The sequence below is a fragment of the Triticum urartu genome, chromosome 5 (genome assembly GCF_003073215.2).
Source record: "Triticum urartu cultivar G1812 chromosome 5, Tu2.1, whole genome shotgun sequence".
Taxonomy (NCBI): domain Eukaryota; kingdom Viridiplantae; phylum Streptophyta; class Magnoliopsida; order Poales; family Poaceae; genus Triticum; species Triticum urartu.
The window spans coordinates 643,389,028-643,409,901 of NC_053026.1; the positions used below are offsets into that span (position 1 = coordinate 643,389,028).

General features: G+C 45.0%; 1 pseudogene; it reads left to right on the forward strand.

Moving 5' to 3' along the window:
• LOC125507615 overlaps positions 1–20,874 on the forward strand; it is a 110,074-nt pseudogene that overhangs the window by 10,596 nt on the left and 78,604 nt on the right.

The window sequence follows — 20,874 nt, forward strand, 5'->3', positions numbered from 1 at the left end:
CACCAGCCAACACCAGTGACCAAGCCCAAGAGAAGAATAAACGAGCCCGCAAGCCCAACAAGCGCTACGGCGGCCCAAAATGGACGACCTAACTACTTAAGCGAGAGAGCACCAGGGGAGAAGGCAGGCAGAAACAAGAGACTGGAGGCATGGTTCTCACTCTCGATCCCCTTCTCTCTATATCTCATGAACCCTAGATCGAAATTCTCCAATTCCTCCATACTCTGACTCTGATTGTGCCAAATTATCTAGTGGGAGCGTAACAGGCTGCGTCATCGTCCGCGAGGGCCAAGTCGTCGGCGAGGGATTCCACCCCAAAGCCGGCCAGCCCCATGCCGAGGTCACACCTGTTCTCAATTTGGTGTTCACTCTATGAGATTACGAAAGATTTGTAGGATTATGTTTGTTGCAAAGCGTGGTAATTCAGTGACTCTCTCATCTTTCAAACCTTGGATGGTCGTTAACAGAGCATGGCATGACTTCGCCTAATCTTTCAGAAAACAGTCAGTCCCCTAATCTTCATGTGGTCATACTGGTAACTAGGCCTCATGTTAGTTCCCAATCTTCATATGATCCCTAATTTCACTAACAATTCACTTCTGTTGGTAAAACCAGCGCCATTATTCGCTACTGTTCCAATACTGCCTTCATCGCATGCTTACTGGGAAGAAAAGCTCAGAAATGCCGGGATAGATGTAAGGATTGGCATGGAGGAAGCGTTATGTCTCAGATTGAATGAGGGTTACCTTCATCGCATGCTTACTGGGAAGGCCTTTGCAACTTTGAGGTAGATATTCCACTACAAATATCTTGCTAGAATTCTAGATTGTGGTGATATCAGAACCCAGATTTTTGCCACTTTATAATTATAGGTGTAGCTTAATTTTTCAATATAAGTTGCACAATATGTTCAAATTTTGTGTGCTACAACTATGGTTAGGAAATTGTAGAACACTCATTGCTTTAGCCATTTAGTGTAGTGATATTTATATTTCATACTGCTGCATTTCATGTTTTGTTTGAATACAATGTGTGATGCTGCTGCTGATGTTTTATCTATTACACTAAACTCAAAACTACAATCTCGATGAACGGAATTGTCATAAATCAAATTGGGAGCGGAGCTGATCAACCAGGAGGATACTACTCACAGTTGGCGAAAGAATACGACTGAGTAGAGAAAGGAGCTGCAGCGTGGCATGGGGGTCTTTTATCTATGGGTGGTAGGATTATCCGTACTAAAACTTGTTTGAGTAATGTAATTAGTCATTTACTTAACTTTTTGCGTCTACCAAAGGGAGTAGGCAAAATAATCGATTTCTTTCGAGCTCGGGTGCTTTGGCAAGAGAAAGAGGGGGTTAGGAAGTTTCATTTAGTTAACTGGCTTGATGTTTGTCAACCTAGAGACCAAGGGGGGTTGGGTGTTACTAATCTGGATATCAAGAATATTAATCTTTTGTGTAAATGGCTCTGGAGACTTGAGAATGAAGATGGGGATTGGCAGGAGATGATTAGAGCAAAGTATTTGAAGAGGAAAACTTTGTCTCAATGTGAGTCATCTCCTGCCAACTCGCATTTCTGGAATGGTATCATGAGTGTTAAAGATATCTTTTGCAACTGTTATCAGAGAATTGTTGGAGGTGGGTGTGAAACTAGATCTTGGGAAGATGCTTGGATCCACAACAAGCCTCTCTGTCAACTTTCTCCTCGCTTGTACAAACTTACTTTCCATCAAAACATTACGGTTGCTAAAGCATTTGAACAAGATTTTAACTGCATTAGATTTAGGAGATGTTTATATGGGGAGACATTGGATATGTGGAATAAACTTCTAGATATGTGCAGTCAGGTTGTTCTGAGTGAGGAACCTGGCAAAGTCAAATGGCTTTTGACCAGCTCTGGCCAGTTCTCTGTTAAATCTCTTTATCAATATATTATTGCTAGGAGAGTAGTGTTCCCTTTTAAGTTTCTGTGGAAACTGAAGGTACCTTTGAAAATTAAGGCTTTTATTTGGTTAGTTATCAAAGGGAGGATCCTGACCAAGGACAACTTGTGTAAAAAAGGCTGGAAAGGCACCAGCAAATGTGAATTTTGTGATGCCAATGAATGTATTGACCATCTGTTTTTCACTTGCTCTTTTGCTCAGTTTCTTTGGAATGTAGTTGGGAGTGCTTTGGGAAATCCCCAAACACCCATGTCATTCTTTGACTTTTGCCAGAATTGGCTTCCTAAGTATACTGGGAAAGATAGAGTGGTTATAGCTATTGGTACGGCTGCTTTATTATGGTCGATCTGGAAAACAAGAAATAAATCTTGCTTTCAAAGTTCTTTACCTAAAAATCCTATTGATATTATCTTCTCCTTATGTTCTGTGTTGGATTCGTGGGGTGTGCTACAGAAAAGAGGAGTGCAAAAAACTCTTAAGGAAGTGACCAAGAGGTTGGCCCAGATAGCGAGGGACGTCTTCAAGCGTGCTTACAGCTGGGGGCCTGCTGTATGGAGGCTTTGTTGATCAAGTGGTGATAGATGTAGCATTTGCGATGATCTCTCTTGTTCTTTTGCTATAGCACCCTGTAGGTGCAGAGTTTGGTATCTCAGGTTGTAGTGAGTTTTTTCACCTGATGCAAAAATGTTAGCCAAAAAATGTAGGGACGGTGCTTTGGAGCGGTCTTTTGTTGTAGCATCCTGTAGGTGCAGTCGAAGTGCCTCAAGATGTAGGAGTAGTTTTTTTCATGATGCATATGTTAGGCATCGAAAAAAGTAAAGTCTGTATGAAACTTGATTCGTATGCTATGACTCCATTTTCGTGATGAAAATGGGGGCTGTGTGGCCCCTCTTATCGAAAAAATACGACTGAGTTATAATTTCAAGTGACATGGCCAAGACGACCACCTTACCAATATCAAAGGAGCCAGGGGTAAAGCAGCCTCTTTACATCATCATAGCGCAGGGAGAAGGTTCCAAATTCCACATCTCGTTTCTCCAGGAAGAGTCTGCATCTAACGCCATAGCCCTGGCCGATAGTCCCATCGCTGTGGAGACAGCGGGAGTTGGTGTCTCGGCCCTCGACCAGATGAACCTAGAGTCCATCTTTCGACAACTCGCGGATTGGGAGTTGTGCAGTGTGCTGGTGGATTTCCGAGATGCCGGAGGTGTCCTGGCGCCGCTGCTGAGCAAGTTTCAGGAGGACAAGCTGCTGAAATTTGAGATGGGATCTAGGCCCATATAGAAATTTCTGAAAAATCTTTAAGGGCCCATGAGGGTTATATGGCACTAGGTGTAGTGGGAAGTTTAGTCCCACCCCGGAAGTGGAAAAGGAGTTGGACCTCCTTATAAGGGTTTCTCTTCTACATGCTATTGGAGCTTGAGAAGAGAAGAGGCCCTCGCGCACTCCTCCTCCGCCGCCCGCCTCGCCATGCCTCGGCGCGTCGCATGTTGCGGGATTGAGCCAAGCTGAGCTCACAGCTACGTGCTTACTTTTGCCAGTCACTAACGGAGAGTTCTCTGACGTGTGCGGTGTCTCCTAACCCTAGCCGCCACAAACAGATCACATCTGCTCCCACGCGCACACCCACCGTCGTTCCCTTGCTGCTGCTGCCACCGGTCACTCCATCCCGTCCGCCGTGTACACGGTCGACGGGAGAGCAGGTCTCCGAAACCACACCCTTTTGGTTCCTGTATGGGGTGAGGGGCGAATAGGTTTTTGGGCAGCGATTACGCGATTGCTCGCTTCCGATCGTCTACTTCCTCTACGTCCGTGTCGCCTTCATCATCACCATGTTCACTGACGCAGAACGTGCCGCCGCCGAGAAAGCTGAAGCCGACAAGAAGGCCGCCGAGGACGCCACTGCTGCCACCAAAGCCACGGCCTCTGCATGGCCTACTGGAGGGTATAACTCGTTTATCCCGCTCCTACTATTTCTTGTTTTAGCCATGCTAGCGTTATACGTAGATCTTTCTGCAATTAGCGTAGTATGTGCTAGCTTGACTGAATATCAGTATGTGTTTATTTGTGTCAATGCCATGCTAGTGATTTACTCGTGGATTAATTTAATTGAGAAATTGCCTATTTACTCAACAATCCAAAAACCTATTATGTGTAGGAATTTTTCGGCAAGTGGCTTTGCCGCTGCACTAAAACCGGATAAGTTTACCGGTTCATATTTTAAGCGTTGGCAGACTAAGACCACTTTATGGCTCACGGCTATGAACGTGTTCTGGGTCACCGGTGTCTCCACGGGAACGATTGCTCCTGAACAGGAGAAGGCGTGCAAGGAGGCCACTGTTGTGTTCCTCGGAGCAGTTCTTAGCGTGAACGGAGATAAACTGGTCGACGCATATTTACATGTGCATGTCGCCAAGGACTTGTGGGAGGCACTCGAATCTAAGTTTGGGGCCGCCGATGCCGGGAGCGAGATGTATATTATAGAGCAGTTCCACGATTACAAGATGGTTGAAAACCGTCCTGTATTGGAGCAGGTGTTGGGGAACGTAGCAGAATTTTAAAATTTTCTATGCATCACCAAGATCAATCTATGGAGTCATCTAGCAACGAGGGAGAGGGGAGTGCATCTAAAACCGTCCTGTATTGTAGATCGCGAGCGGAAGCATTCAAGAGAACGAGGTTGATGGAGTCGTACTCGTCGTGATCAAATCACCGATGACCGAGCGCCGAACGGACGACACCTCCTCGTTCAACACACATACGGTTGGGAGAGACATATCCTCCTTCTTGATCCAGCAAGGGGAGAGGAGAGGTTGATGGAGATCCAGTAGCACGATGGCGTGGTGGTGGAAGCAGCGGGATCTCGGCAGGGCTTCGCCAAGCACCAACGAGAGAGAGAGGTGTCACGGGGGGAGAGGGAGGCGCCAGGGACTTGGGTGCGGCTGCCCTCCCTCCCCTCCACTATATATAGGGGCCGGGGGGGGGGGGAGGCGGCCAAGGGGGTGGCTTGGCCCCCAAGCCAGGTGGAGGCGCCCCCACCCCTAGGGTTTCTAACCCTAGGCGCAGGGGGAGGCCCATGGGCGGCGCACCAGCCCACCAAGGGCTGGTTCCCTACCCACTTTAGCCCATGGGGCCCTCCGGGATAGGTGGCCCCACCCGGTGGACCCCTGGGATCCTTCCGGTGGTCCCGGTACAATACTGATGACGCCGAAACTTTCCCGGTGGCCGAAACTGGACTTCCTATATACAAATCTTTACCCCCGGATCATTCCGGAACTCCTCATGACATCCAGGATCTCATCCGGGACTCCGAACAACTTTCGGGTTACCGCATACTAATATCTCTACAACCCTAGCGTCACCGAACCTTAAGTGTGTAGACCCTACGGGTTCGGGAACCATGCAGACATGACCGAGACAACTCTCCGGCCAATAGCCAACAGCGGGATCTGGATACCCATTTTGGCTCTCACATATTCCACGATGATCTCATCGGATGAACCATGATGTCGAGGATTCAATCAATCCCGTATTCAATTCCCTTTGTCAATCGGTACGTTACTTGCCCGAGATTCAATCGTCGGTATTCCAATACCTCGTTCAATCTCGTTCCCGGCAAGTCACTTTACTCGTTCCGTAACACATCATCCCGTGACCAACCCTTAGTCACATTGAGCTCATTACGATGATATTTTACCGAGTGGGCCCAGAGATACCTCTCCGTCATGCGGAGTGACAAATCCCAGTCTCGATTCGTGTCAACCCAACAGACACTTTCGGAGATACTCGTAGTGCACCTTTATAGTCACCCAGTTACGTTGTCACGTTTGGCACACCCAAAGTATTCCTACAGTACCCGGGAGGTGCACAATCTCATGGTCTAAGGAAAAGATACTTGACATTCGAAAAGCTCTAGCAGACGAACTACACGATCTTGTGCTATGCTTAAGATTGGGTCTTGTCCATCACATCATTCTTCTAATGATGTGATCCCATTATCAATGACATCTAATGTCCATAGTCAGGAAACCATGACTATCTGTTGATCAACGAGCTAGTCAACTAGAGGCTTACTAGGGACATGTTGTGGTCTATATATTCACACATGTATTACGATTTCCGGATAACACAATTATAGCATGAACAATAGACAATTATCATGAACAAGGAAATATAATAATAACCATTTTATTATTGCCTCTAGGGCATATTTCCAACAGTATCCCACTTGCACTAGAGTCAATAATCTAGTTACATTGTGATGAATCAAACAACCATAGAGTTCTGGTGTTGATCATGTTTTGCTCAAGGAAGAGGTTTAGTCAACGGATCTGCGACATTCAGGTCCATATGCACTTTGCAAATATCTATGTCTCCATTTTGAACATTTTCACGAATGGAGTTGAAGCGACGCTTGATATGCCTGGTCTTCCTGTGAAACCTGGGCTCCTTGGCAAGGGCAATAGCTCCAGTGTTGTCACAAAAGAGAGTCATCGGGCCCAACGCATTGGGAATAACTCCTAGGTCGGTAATGAACTCCTTCACCCAGATTGCTTCTTGTGCAGCTTCCGAGGCTGCCATGTACTCCGCTTCACATGTAGATCCCGCCACGACGCTTTGCTTGCAACTGCTGTTGGGGAACCTAGTAATTTCAAAATTTTCCTACGCACACGCAAGATCATGGTGATGCATAGCAACGAGAGGGGAGAGTGTTGTCTACGTACCCTCGTAGACCGACAGTGGAAGCGTTAGCACAATGTGGTTGATGTAGTCGTACGTCTTCACGGCCCGACCAATCAAGCACCGAAACTACGTCACCTCCGAGTTCTAGCACACGTTCAGGTCGATGACGATCCCCAGACTCCGATCCAGCAAAGTGTCGGGGAAGAGTTCCTTCAGCACGACGGCGTGGTGATGATCTTTATGTTCTACCGTCATAGGGCTTCGCCTAAGCACCGCTACAATATTATCGAGGATTATGGTGGAGGGGGGCACCGCACACGGCTAAGATAATGATCACGAAGATCAACTTGTGTGTCTAGAGGTGCCCCCCTGCCCCCGTATATAAAGGAGCAAGGGGGAGGGGCGGCCGGCCAGGAGGAGGCGCGCCAGGGAGGAGTCCTACTCCTACCGGGAGTAGGACTCCCTCCTTTTTCCTTGTCCAACTAGTAGAGGGGGAAGGAAGGGAGAGAGGAGAGGAAGGAAAGGGGGGGGGGCGCCGCCCCCCTCCTTGCCTAATTCAGACTAGAGGGGGAGGGGGCGTGCGGCCTGCCCTGGCCGCCCCTCCTCTTCACCACTTTGGGCCCATGAGGCCCATTAACCCCAGGGGGGGGTCCGGTAACCCCCCGGTACTCCGGTTTTATCCGAAACTTCTCCGGAACACTTCCCGTGTCCGAATATAGCCGTCCAATATATCAATCTTTATGTCTCGACCATTTCGAGACTCCTCGTCATGTCCGTGATCACATCCGGGACTCCGAACAATCTTCGGTACATCAAAATATATGAACTCATAATGAAACTGTCATCGTAATGTTAAGCGTGCGGACCCTACGGGTTCGAGAACAATGTAGACATGACCGAGACACGTCTCCAGTCAATAACCAATAGCGGAACCTGGATGATCATCGGTATCTCAATACCTAGTTCAATCTTGTTACCGGCAAGTCTCTTTACTCGTTTCGTAATACATCATCTTGCAACTAACTCATTAGTTGCAATGCTTGCAAGGCTTATGTGATGTGCATTACCGAGAGGGCCAAGAGATACCTCTCCGACAATCGGAGTGACAAATCCTAATCTCGAAATACGCCAACCCAACATGTACCTTTGGAGACACCTATAGAGCTCCTTTATAATCACCCAGTTACGTTGTGACGTTTGGTAGCACACAAAGTGTTCCTCCGGCAAACGGGAGTTGCATAATCTCATAGTCATAGGAACATGTATAAGTCATGAAGAAAGCAATAGCAACATACTAAACGATCGGGTGCTAAGCTAATGGAATGGGTCAAGTCAATCACATCATTCTCCTAATGATGTGATCCCGTTAATCAAATGACAACTCATGTCTATGGTTAGGAAACATAACCATCTTTGATCAACGAGCTAGTCAAGTAGAGGCATACTAGTGACACTCTGTTTGTCTATGTATTCACACATGTATTATGTTTCTGGTTAATACAATTCTAGCATGAATAATAAACATTTATCATGATATAAGGAAATAAATAATAACTTTATTATTGCCTCTAGGGCATATTTCCTTCAGTCTCCCACTTGCACTAGAGTCAATAATCTAGTTCACATCGCCATGTGATTTAACATCAATAGTTCACATCACCATGTGATTAACACCCATAGTTCACATCGACATGTGACCAACACCCAAAGGGTTTACTAGAGTCAATAATCTAGTTCACATCGCTATGTGATTAACACCCAAAGAGTACTGAGGTGTGATCATGTTTTGCTTGTGAGAGAAGTTTAGTCAACGGGTCTGCCACATTCAGATCCGTAAGTATTTTGCAAATTTCTATGTCAACAATGCTCTGCATGGAGCTACTCTAGCTAATTGCTCCCACTTTCAATATGTATCTAGATTGAGACTTAGAGTCATCTGGATCAGTGTCAAAACCCTTTACGACGAACCTTTTGTCACCTCCATAATCGAGAAACATATCCTTATTCCATTAAGGATAATTTTGACCAATGTCCAGTGATCTACTCCTAGATCACTATTGTACTCCCTTGCCAAACTCAAGGCAGGGTATACAATAGGTCTGGTACATAGCATGGCATACTTTATAGAACCTATGGCTGAGGCATAGGGAATGACTTTCATTCTCTCTCTATCTTCTGCCGTGGTCAGGTTTTGAGTCTTACTCAACTTCACACCTTTGTAACACAGGCAAGAACTCCTTCTTTGACTGTTCCATTTTGAACTACTTCAAATCTTGTCAAGGTATGTACTCATTGAAAAACTTATCAAGCGTCTTGATCTATCTCTATAGATCTTGATGCTCAATATGTAAGCAACTTCACCGAGGTCTTTCTTTGAAAAACTCCTTTCAACATTCCTTTATGCTTTGTAGAATAATTCTACATTATCTCCGATCAACAATATGTCTTTCACATATACTTATCAGAAATGCTGTAGTGCTCCCACTCACTTTCTTGTAAATACAGGCTTCACCGCAAGTCTGTATAAAACTATATGCTTTGATCAACTTATCAAAGCGTATATTCCAACTCCGAGATGCTTGCACCAGTCCATAGATGGATCGCTGGAGCTTGCCTATTTTTTTAGTACCTTTAGGATTGACAAAACCTTCTGGTTGCATCATATATAACTCTTCTTTAATAAATCCATTAAGGAATGCAATTTTGTTTATCCATTTGCCAGATTTCATAAAATGCGGCAATTTCTAACATGATTTGGACGGACTTAAGCATAGATACGAGTGACAAACTCTCATCGTAGTCAACACCTTGAACTTGTCGAAAACCTTTTTGCGACAATTCTAGCTTTGTAGATAGTAACACTACTATCAGCGTCCGTCTTCCTCTTGAAGATCCATTTATTCTCAATGGCTCGCCGGTCATTGGGCAAGTCAATCAAAGTCCATACTTTGTTCTCATACATGGATCTCATCTCAGATTTCATTGCCTCAAGCCATTTCGCGGAATCTGGGCTCATCATCGCTTCCTCATAGTTCATAGGCTCGTCATGGTCAAGTAACATGACCTCCAGAACAGGATTACCGTACCACTCTGGTGCGGATCTCACTCTGGTTTACCTACGAGGTTCGGTAGTAACTTGATCTGAAGTTAAATGATCATCAACATTAGATTCCTCACTAATTGGTGTAGTAGTCACAGGAACAGATTTCTATGATGAACTACTTTCCAATAAGGGAGCAGGTACAGTTACCTCATCAAGTTCTACTTTCCTCCCACTCACTTCTTTCGAGAGAAACTCCTTCTCCAGAAAGGATCCATTCTCAGCAATGAATATCTTGCCTTCGGATCTGTGATAGAAGGTGTACCCAACATTTTCTTTTGGGTATCCTATGAAGACGCACTTCTCCGATTTGGGTTTGAGCTTATCAGGTTGAAATTTTTTCACATAAGCATTGCAACCTCAAACTTTAAGAACCGACAGCTTAGGTTTCTTGCCAAACCATAGTTCATACGGTGTCGTCTCAACGGATTTAGATGGTGCCCTATTTAACGTGAATGTAGCTGCCTCTAATGCATAACCCCAAAACGATAGCGGCAAATCAGTAAGAGACGTCATAGATCGCACCATATCTAATAAAGCACGGTTACGACGTTCGGACACACCATTACACTATGGTGTTCCAGGTGGCGTGAGTAGTGAAACTATTTCACATTGTTTTAACTGAAGGCCAAACTCATAACTCAAATATTTTACTTCTGCGATCATATCGTAGAAACTATTATTTTTGTTATGATGATTCTCCACTTCACTCTAAAATTCTTTGAACTTTTCAAATGTTTCAGACTTGTGTTTCATCAAGTAGATATACTCATATCTGCTCAAATCATCTGCGAAGATCAGAAAATAATGATACCTGCCACGAGCTCAATATTAATCGGACCACATACATCAGTATGTATGATTTCCAACAAATCTGTTGCTCGCTCCATTGTTCCGGAGAACGGAGTCTTAGTCATCTTGCCCATGAGGCATGGTTTACAAGCATCAACTGATTCATAATCAAGTGATTCCAAAAGTCCATCAGCATGGATTTTCTTCATGCGCTTTACACCAATATGACCTAAATGGCAGTGCCACAAATAAATTGCACCATCATTATTAACTTTGCATCTTTTGGTTTCAATATTATGAATATGTGTATCACTACGATCGAGATCCAACGAACCATTTTCATTGGGTGTGTAACCATATAAGGTTTTTATTCATGTAAACAGAACAACAATTTATTGTCTTACTTAAATGAATAACCGTATTGCAATAAACATGATCAAATCATATTCATGCTCAACACAAACACCAAATAACACTTATTTAGGTTCGACACTAATCCCAAAAGTACAGGGAGTGTGCGATGATGATCATATCAATCTTGGAACCACTTCCAACACACATCGTCACTTCACCCTTAACTAGTCTATGTTCATTCTGCAACTCCCGTTTCGAGTTACTACTCTTAGCAACTAAACCAGCATCAAATACCGAGGGGTTGCTACGAACACTAGTAAAATACACATCAATAATATGTATATCAAATATACCTTTGTTCACTTTGCCATCCTTCTTATCCGCCAAATACTTGGGGCAGTTCCGCTTCTAGTGACCAGTCCCTTTACAGTAGAAGCACTTAGTCTCAGGCTTAGGACCAGACTTGGGCTTCTTCACTTGAGCAGCAACTTGCTTGCCGTTCTTCTTGAAGTTCCCCTTCTTCCCTTTTGCCTTTTCTTGAAACTAGTGGTCTTGTCTACCATCAACACTTGATATTTTTCTTGATTTCTACCTTCATCGATTTCAGCATTACGAAGAGCTTGGGAATCGTTTCCGTTATCCCTTGCATATCATAGTTCATCACGAAGTTCTACTAACTTGGTGATGGTGACTAGAGAATTCTGTCAATCACTATTTTATCTGGAAGATTAACTCCCACTTGATTCAAGCGATTGTAGTACCCAGACAATCTGAGCACATGCTCACTGCTTGAGCTATTCTCCTCCATCTTTTAGCTATAGAACTTGTTGGAGACTTCATATCTCTCAACTCGGGTATTTTCTTGAAATATTAACTTCAACTCCTAGAACATCTCATATGGTCCATGACGTTCAAAACGTCTTTGAAGTCCCGATTCTAAGCCGTTTAAGCATGGTGCACTAAACTATCAAGTAGTCATCATATTGAGCTAGCCAAATGTTCATAACATCTGCATCTGTTCCTGCAATAGGTTTGTCACCTAGCGGTGCATCAAATACATAATTCTTCTGTGCAGCAATGAGGATAAACCTCAGATCACGGATCCAATCCGCATCATTGCTACTAACATCTTTCAACTTAGTTTTCTCTAGGAACATATCAAAAATAAAATAGGGGAGCTAAACGCGATCTATTGATCTACAACATAGATATGCTAATACTACCAGGACTAAGTTCATGATAAATTAAAGTTCAATTAATCATATTACTTAAGAACTCCCACTTAGAAAGATATCCCTTTAATCCTCTAAGTGATCACGTGATCCAAATCAACTAAACCATGTCCTATCATCACGTGAGATGGAGTAGTATCAATGGTGAACATCAATATGTTGATCATATTTACTATATGATTCACGCTCGACCTTTCGGTCTCCGTGTTCCGAGGCCATATCTATTATATGCTAGGATCGTCAAGTTAAACCTGAGTATTCCGCTTGTGCAACTGTTTTGCACCCATTGTATTTGAACGTAGAGCCTATCACACCCGATCATCACATGGTGTCTCAGCACGAAGAACTTTCGTAACGGTGCATACTCAGGGAGAACACTTATACTTTGATAATTTAGTGAGGGATCATCTTATAAAGCTACCGTCGAACTAAGCAAAATAAGATGTATAAAAGATAAACATCATATGCAATCAAAATATGTGACATGATATGGCCATCATCATCTTGTGCCTTTGATCTCCATCTCCAAAGTATCGTCATGATCTCCATCGTCACCGGCATGACACCATGATCTCCATCATCTTGATCTATATCAATGTGTCGTCACATGGTTGTCTCGCCAACAATTGCTCTTGCAACTATTGCTATCGCATAGCGATAAAGTAAAGCAATTATTTGGTGCTTGCATCTTATGCAATAGAGAGATAACCATAAGGCTTTTGCCTGTTTCCGATAACTTCAACAAAACATGATCATCTCATACAACAACTTATATCTCATCATGTCTTGACCATATCACATCACAACATGCCCTGCAAAAACAAGTTAGACGTCCTCTACTTTGTTGTTGCAAGTTTTACATGGCTGCTACTGGGCTTAGCAAGAACCGTTCTTACCTACACATCAAAACCACAACGATAGTTTGTCAAGTTGGTGCTGTTTTAACCTTCGCAAGGACCGGGCGTAGCCACACTTGGTTCAACTAAAGTTGGAGAAACTGACACCCGCCAGCCACCTGTGTGCAAAGCACGTCGGTAGAACCAGTCTCGCGTAAGCATACGCGTAATTTTGGTCCGGGCCGCTTCATCCAACAATACCGCCGAACAAAGTATGACATGCTGTAAAGCAGTATGACTTATATCGCCCACAACTCACTTATGTTCTACTCGTGCATATAACATCAACACATAAAACCTGGCTCTGATACCACTATTGGGGAACGTAGTAATTTCAAAATTTTCCTACGCACACGCAAGATTATGGTGATGCATAGCAACGAGAGGGGAGAGTGTTGTCTACGTACCCTCGTAGACCGACAACGGAAGCGTTAGCACAACGCGGTTGATGTAGTCGTACGTCTTCACGGCCCGACTGATCAAGCACCGAAACTACGACACCTCCGAGTTCTAGCACACGTTCAGCTCGATGACGATCCCTGGACTCTGATCCAGAAAAGTGTCGGGGAAGAGTTCCGTCAGCACGACAGCGTGGTGATGATCTTGATGTTCTACCGTCGCAGGGCTTTGCCTAAGCACCGCTACAATATTATCGAGGATTATGGTGGAGGGGGGCACCGCACACGGCTAAGAGAACGATCACGAAGATCAACTTGTTATCTTGAGGTGCCCCCCTGCCCTCGTATATAAAGGAGCAAGGGGGAGGGGCGGCCGGCCAGGAGGAGGCGCGCCAGGGAGGAGTCCTACCCCTACCGGGAGTAGGACTCCCTCCTTTTTCCTTGTCCAACTCGGAGAGGGGGAAGGAAGGGAGAGAGGAGAGGAAGGAAAGGGGGGCGCCGCCCCCCCTCATTGTCCAATTCAGACTAGAGGGGGAGGGGGTGCACGGCCTGCCCTAGCCGCCCCTCCTCTTCTCCACTTTGGGCCCATGGGGCCCATCAACCCCTGGGGGGGGGGGGGTTCCGGTAACCCCCCGTACTCCGGTTTTATCTGAAACTTCTCCGGAACACTTCCGGTGTCCGAATATAGCCGTCCAATATATCAATCTTTATGTCTCGACCATTTCGAGACCCCTCGTCATGTCCGTGATCACATCTGGGACTCCGAACAATCTTCGGTACATCAAAATATATAAACTCATAATGAAACTGTCATCGTAATGTTAAGCATGCGGACCCTACGGGTTCGAGAACAATGTAGACATGACCGAGACACGTCTCCAGTCAATAACCAATAGCGGAACCTAGATGCTCATATTGGCTCCTACATATTCTACGAAGATCTTTATCGGTCAGACCGCATAACAACATACGTTGTTCCCTTTGTCATCGGTATGTTACTTGCCCGAGATTCGATCGTCGGTATCTCAATACCTAGTTCAATCTCGTTACCGGCAAGTCTCTTTACTCGTTTCGTAATACATCATCTCGCAACTAACTCATTAGTTGCAATGCTTGCAAGGCTTATGTGATGTGGATTACCGAGAGGGCCCAGAGATACCTCTCCGACAATCGGAGTGACAAATCCTAATCTCGAAATACGCCAACCCAACATGTACCTTTGGAGACACCTGTAGAGCTCCTTTATAATCACCCAGTTATGTTGTGACGTTTGGTAGCACACAAAGTGTTCCTCCGGCAAACGGGAGTTGCATAATCTCATAGTCATAGGAACATGTATAAGTCATGAAGAAAGCAATAGCAACATACTAAACGATCGGGTGCTAAGCTAATGGAATGGGTCAAGTCAATCACATCATTCTCCTAATGATGTGATCTCGTTAATCAAATGACAACTCATGTCTACGGTTAGGAAACATAACCATCTTTGATCAACGAGCTAGTCAAGTAGAGGCATACTAGTGACACTCTGTTTGTCTATGTATTCACACATGTATTATGTTTCCGATTAATACAATTCTGGCATGAATAATAAACATTGATCATGATATAAGGAAATAAATAATAACTTTATTATTGCCTCTAGGGCATATTTCCTTCAACTGCACCAGCTGACTGCCCCACAATTCAAAATATACACGTATCCGGTTTGTGACTTAGAGTCATCCAGATCTGTGTCGAAGCTAGCATCGACGTAACCCTTTACGACGAGCTCTTCGTCACCTCCATAGACGAGAAACATATCCTTAGTCCTTTTCAGGTACCTCACGATATTCTTGACCATTGTCCAGTGTTCCATGCCAGGATTACTTTGGTACCTTCCTACCAAACTTACGGCAAGGTTTACATCAGGCCTGGTACACAACATGGCATACATGATAAACCCTATGGCCGAGGCATAGGGGACAACACTCATCTTTTCTCTATCTTCTGCCGTGGTCGGGCATTGAGTCGTGCTCAATCTCATACCTTGCAATACAGGCAAGAACCCCTTCTTGGACTGATCCATATTGAACTTCTTCAATATCTTGTCAAGGTACGTACTTCGTGAAAGACCAATGAGGCGTCTCGATCTATCTCTATAGATCTTGATGCCTAATATATAAGCAGCTTCTCCAAGGTCCTTCATTGAAAAACATTTGTTCAAGTAGGCCTTTATGCTTTCCAAGAATTCTATATCATTTCCCATCAATAGTATGTCATCCACATACAATATGAGAAATGCTACAGAGCTCCCACTCACTTTCTTGTAAACGCAGGCTTCTCCATAAGTCTGCGTAAACCCGAACGCTTTGATCATCTCATCAAAATGAATGTTCCAACTCCGAGATGCTTGCACCAGCCCATAGATTGAGCATTGGAGCTTGCACACCTTGTCAGCATTCTTAGGATCGACAAAACCTTCCGGCTGCATCATATACAATTCTTCCTTAAGGAAACCATTAAGGAATGCCGTTTTGACGTCCATTTGCCATATCTCATAATCATAGAATGCGGCAACCGCTAACATGATTCGGACGGACTTCAGCTTCGCTATGGGTGAGAAAGTCTCATCGTAGTCAACCCCTTGAACTTGTCGATAACCCTTAGCGACAAGCCGAGCCTTATAGATGGTCACATTACCATCCGCGTCTGTCTTCTTCTTAAAGATCCATTTATTTTCTATGGCTCGCCGATCATCGGGCAAGTCAGTCAAAGTCCATACTTCATTTTCATACATGGATCCTATCTCGGATTTCATGGCTTCCAGCCATTTGTCGGAATCTGGGCCCGCCATCGCTTCTTCATAGTTCGAAGGTTCTCCATTGTCTAACAACATGATTTCCAGGACATGGTTGCCATACCACTCTGGTGCGGAACGCGTCCTTGTGGACGTTCGAAGTTCAGCAGCAACTTGATCTGAAGTTTCATGATCATCATCATTAACTTCCTCCCTAGTCGGTGTAGACATCTCAGGAACAATTTCTTGAGCTGTGCCACTCTCCGGTTCAAGAGGCAATACTTCATCAAGTTCTACTTTCCTCCCACTTACTTCTTTCGAGAGAAACTCTTTCTCTAGAAAGGATCCATTCTTGGCAACAAAGGTCTTGCCTTCGGATCTAAGATAGAAGGTATACCCAATAGTTTCTTTAGGGTATCCTATGAAGACGCATTTTTCCGATTTGGGTTCAAGCTTTTCAGGTTGAAGTTTCTTGACATAAGATTCGCATCCCCAAACTTTCAGAAATGACAACTTAGGTTTCTTGCCAAACCACAATTCATACGGTGTCGTCTCAACGGATTTTGACGGAGCCCTATTTAAAGTGAATGCGGCAGTCTCTATAGCATAACCCCAAAATGATAGTGGTAGATCGGTAAGAGACATCATAGATCGTACCATATCCAATAGGGTGCGATTACGACGTTCGGACACACCATTACGCTGTGGTGTTCCATGCGGCGTGAGTTGTGAAACTATTACACATTTCCTTAAGTGCGTGCCAAATTCGTGAATCAAATATTCTCCCCCACGATCTGACCGTAAGAACTTGATTTTCCTGTCACATTGATTCTCAACCTCACTCTAAAATTCCTTGAACTTTTCAAAGGTCTCAGACTTGTGTTTCATTAAGTAGACATACCCATATCTACTTAAGTCATCAGTGAGGGTGAGGACATAACGATAGCCACCGCGAGCCTCAACGCTCATTGGACCGCACACATCAGTATGTATGATTTCCAATAAGTTGGTTGCTCGCTCCATTGTTCCGGAGAACGGAGTCTTGGTCATTTTACCCATGAGGAATGGTTCGCATGTGTCAAATGATTCATAATCAAGAGACTCCAAAAGTCCATCTGCATGGAGTTTCTTCATGCGTTTGACACCAATGTGACCAAGGCGGCAGTGCCACAAGTATGTGGGACTATCATTATCAACCTTACATCTTTTGGCATTCACACTATGAATGTGTGTAGCATCACGTTCGAGATTAAATAAGAATAAACCATTGACCAGCGGGGCATGACCATAAAACATATCTCTCATATAAATAGAACAACCATTATTCTCAGATTTAAATGAGTAGCGATCTCGCATAAAACGAGATCCAGATACAATGTTCATGCTCAAAGCTGGTACTAAATAACAATTATTGAGGTTTAAAACTAATCCCGTAGGTAAATGCAGAGGTAGCGTGCCGACGGCGATCACATCGACCTTGGAACCATTCCCGACGCGCATCGTCACCTCGTCCTTCGCCAGTCTTCGTTTATTCCGCAGTTCCTGTTTTGAGGTACAAATATGAGCAGCTGCACCGGTATCAAATACCTTGGAGCTACTACGAGCGCTGGTAAGGTACACATCAATAACATGTATATCACATATACCTTTGGTATTGCCGGCCTTCTTTTCTGTTAAGTACTTGGGGTAGTTCCGCTTCCAGTGACTGTTTCCCTTGCAATAAAAGCACTCAGTCTCAGGCTTGGGTCCATTCTTTGACTTCTTCCCAGTAGCTTGCTTACTGGGCGCGACAACTCCCTTGCCGTCCTTCTTGAAGTTCTTTTTACCCTTGCCTTTCTTGAACTTAGTGGTTTTATTCACCATCAACACTTGACGTTCCTTTTTGATTTCCACCTCCGCTGATTTCAGCATTGAATATACCTCGGGAATGGTCTTTTCCATCCCCTGCATATTGAAGTTCATCACAAAGCTCTTGTAGCTAGGTGGGAGCGACTGAAGGATTCTGTCAACGACCGCATCATCCGGGAGATTAACTCCTAGCTGAGACAAGCGGTATGCAGCCCAGACATTTTGAGTATGTGCTCGCTGACAGAACTGTTCTCCTCCATCTTACAACTGTAGAACTTGTCGGAGACTTCATATCTCTCGACCCGGGCGTGAGCTTGGAAAACCATTTTCAGCTCTTGGAACATCTCATATGCTCCGTGTTGCTCAAAACGCTTTTGGAGCCCCGGTTCTAAGCTGTAAAGCATGCCGCACTGAACCAGGGAGTAATCATCACTACGTGTCTGCCAAGCATTCATAACGTCTTGTTCTGCAGGGAAAACAGGTGCTTCACCTAGCGGTGCATCAAGGACATATGCTTTCCTGGCAGCTATGAGGATAATCCTCAGGTTACGGACCAAGTCCGTGTAGTTGCTGCCATCGTCTTTCAGCTTGGTTTTCTCTAGGAACGCGATGAAGTTGAGGGCAATATCAGCGTGGGCCATTTGATCTACAAGACATATTGCAAAGATTTTAGACTATGTTCATGATAATTAAGTTCATCTAATCAAATTATTAATGAACTCCCACTCAGATAGACATCCCTCTAGTCATCTAAGTGATACATGATCCGAGTCAACTAGGCCGTGTCCGATCATCATGTGAGACGGACTAGTCATCATCGGTGAACATTTTCATGTTGATCGTATCTTGTATATGACTCATGTTCGACCTTTCGGTCTTTCGTGTTCCGAGGCCATGTCTGTACATGCTAGGCTCGTCAAGTCAACCTAAGTGTATTGCGTGTGTAAATCTGGCTTACACCCGTTGTATGCGAACGTTAGAACCTATCACACCCAATCATCACGTGGTGCTTCGAAACAACGGACCTTAGCAACGGTGCACAGTTAGGGGGAACACTTTCTTGAAATTATTGCAAGGGATCATCTTATTTATGCTACCATTGTTCTAAGCAAATAAGATGTAAAACATGATAAACATCACATGCAATCAAATAGTGACATGATATGGCCAATATTATTTTGCTCCTTTTGATCTCCATCTTCGGGGCGCCATGATCATCGTCGTCACCGGCATGACACCATGATTTCCATCATTGTGTCTTCATGAAGTTGTCTCGTCAACTATTACTTCTACTACTATGGCTAACGGTTAGCGATAAAGTAAAGTAATTACATGATGTTTATGTTGACACGCAGGTCATAAATAAATTAAGACAACTCCTATGGCTCATGCCGGTTGTCATACTCATCGACATGCAAGTCGTGATTCCTATTACAAGAACATGATCAATCTCATACATCACATATATCATTCATCACATCCTTTTGGCCATATTAGATCACATGGCACATGCTGCAAAAACAAGTTAGACGTCCTCTAATTGTTGTTGCAAGTTTTTACGTGGCTGCTATAGGTTTCTACCAAGAATGTTTCTTACCTATTCCAAAACCACAACGTGATATGCCAATTTCTATTTACCCTTCATAAGGACCCTTTTCATCGAATCCGATCCGACTAAAGTGGGAGAGACAGACACCCGCTAGCCACCTTATGCAACTAGTGCATGTCAGTCGGTGGAACCAGTCTCACGTAAGCGTACGTGTAAGGTCGGTCTGGGCCGCTTCATCCCACGATGCCGCCGAATCAAGATAAGACTAGTAATGGCAAGTAAATTGACAAAATCAGCGCCCAAAACAACTTGTGTTCTACTCGTGCATAGAAACTATGCATAGAACTAGCTCATGATGCCACTGTTGGGGAACGTAGCAGAATTTTAAAATTTTCTACGCATCACCAAGATCAATCTATGGAGTCATCTAGCAATGAGGGAGAGGGGAGTGCATCTACATACCCCTGTAGATCGCGAGCGTAAGCGTTCAAGAGAACGAGGTTGATGAAGTCGTACTCGTCGTGATCCAAATCACCGATGACCGAGCGCCGAACGGACGACACCTCCACGTTCAACCCATGTACGGTTGGGAGAGACGTCCCCTCCTTCTTGATCCAGCAAGGGGAGAGGAGAGGTTGATGGAGATCCAGCAGCACGACGACGTGGTGGTGGAAGCAGCGGGATCTCGGCAGGGCTTCGCCAAGCACCAACGAGAGGGAGAGGTGTCACGAGGGGAGAGGGAGGCGCCAGGGACTTGGGTGCGGCTGCCCTCCCTCCCCTCCACTATATATAGGGGCCAGGGGGGCGCCGGCCCCTCTAGATCCCATCTAGATGGGGGGGGGGCAAGGGGGTGGCTTGGGCCCCAAGCCTGGTGGAGGCGCCCCCATCCCTAGGGTTTCTAACCCTAGGCGCAAGGGGAGGCCCATGGGGGGCACACCAGCCCACCAGGGGCTGGTTCCCTTCCCACTTCAGCCCATGGGGCCCTCCGGGATAGGTGGCCCCACCCGGTGGACCCCCGGGATCCTTCCGGTGGTCCCGGTACAATACCGATAACCCCAAAACTTTCCCGGTGGCCGAAACTGGACTTCCTATATACAAATCTTTACCCCCGGATCATTCTGGAACTCCTCGTGACGTCCAGGATCTCATCCGGGACTCCGAATAACTTTCGGGTTACCGCATACTAATATCTCTACAACCCTAGCATCACCGAACCTTAAGTGTGTAGACCCTACGGGTTCGGGAACCATGCAGACATGACCGAGACAACTCTCTGGCCAATAGCCAACAGCGGGATC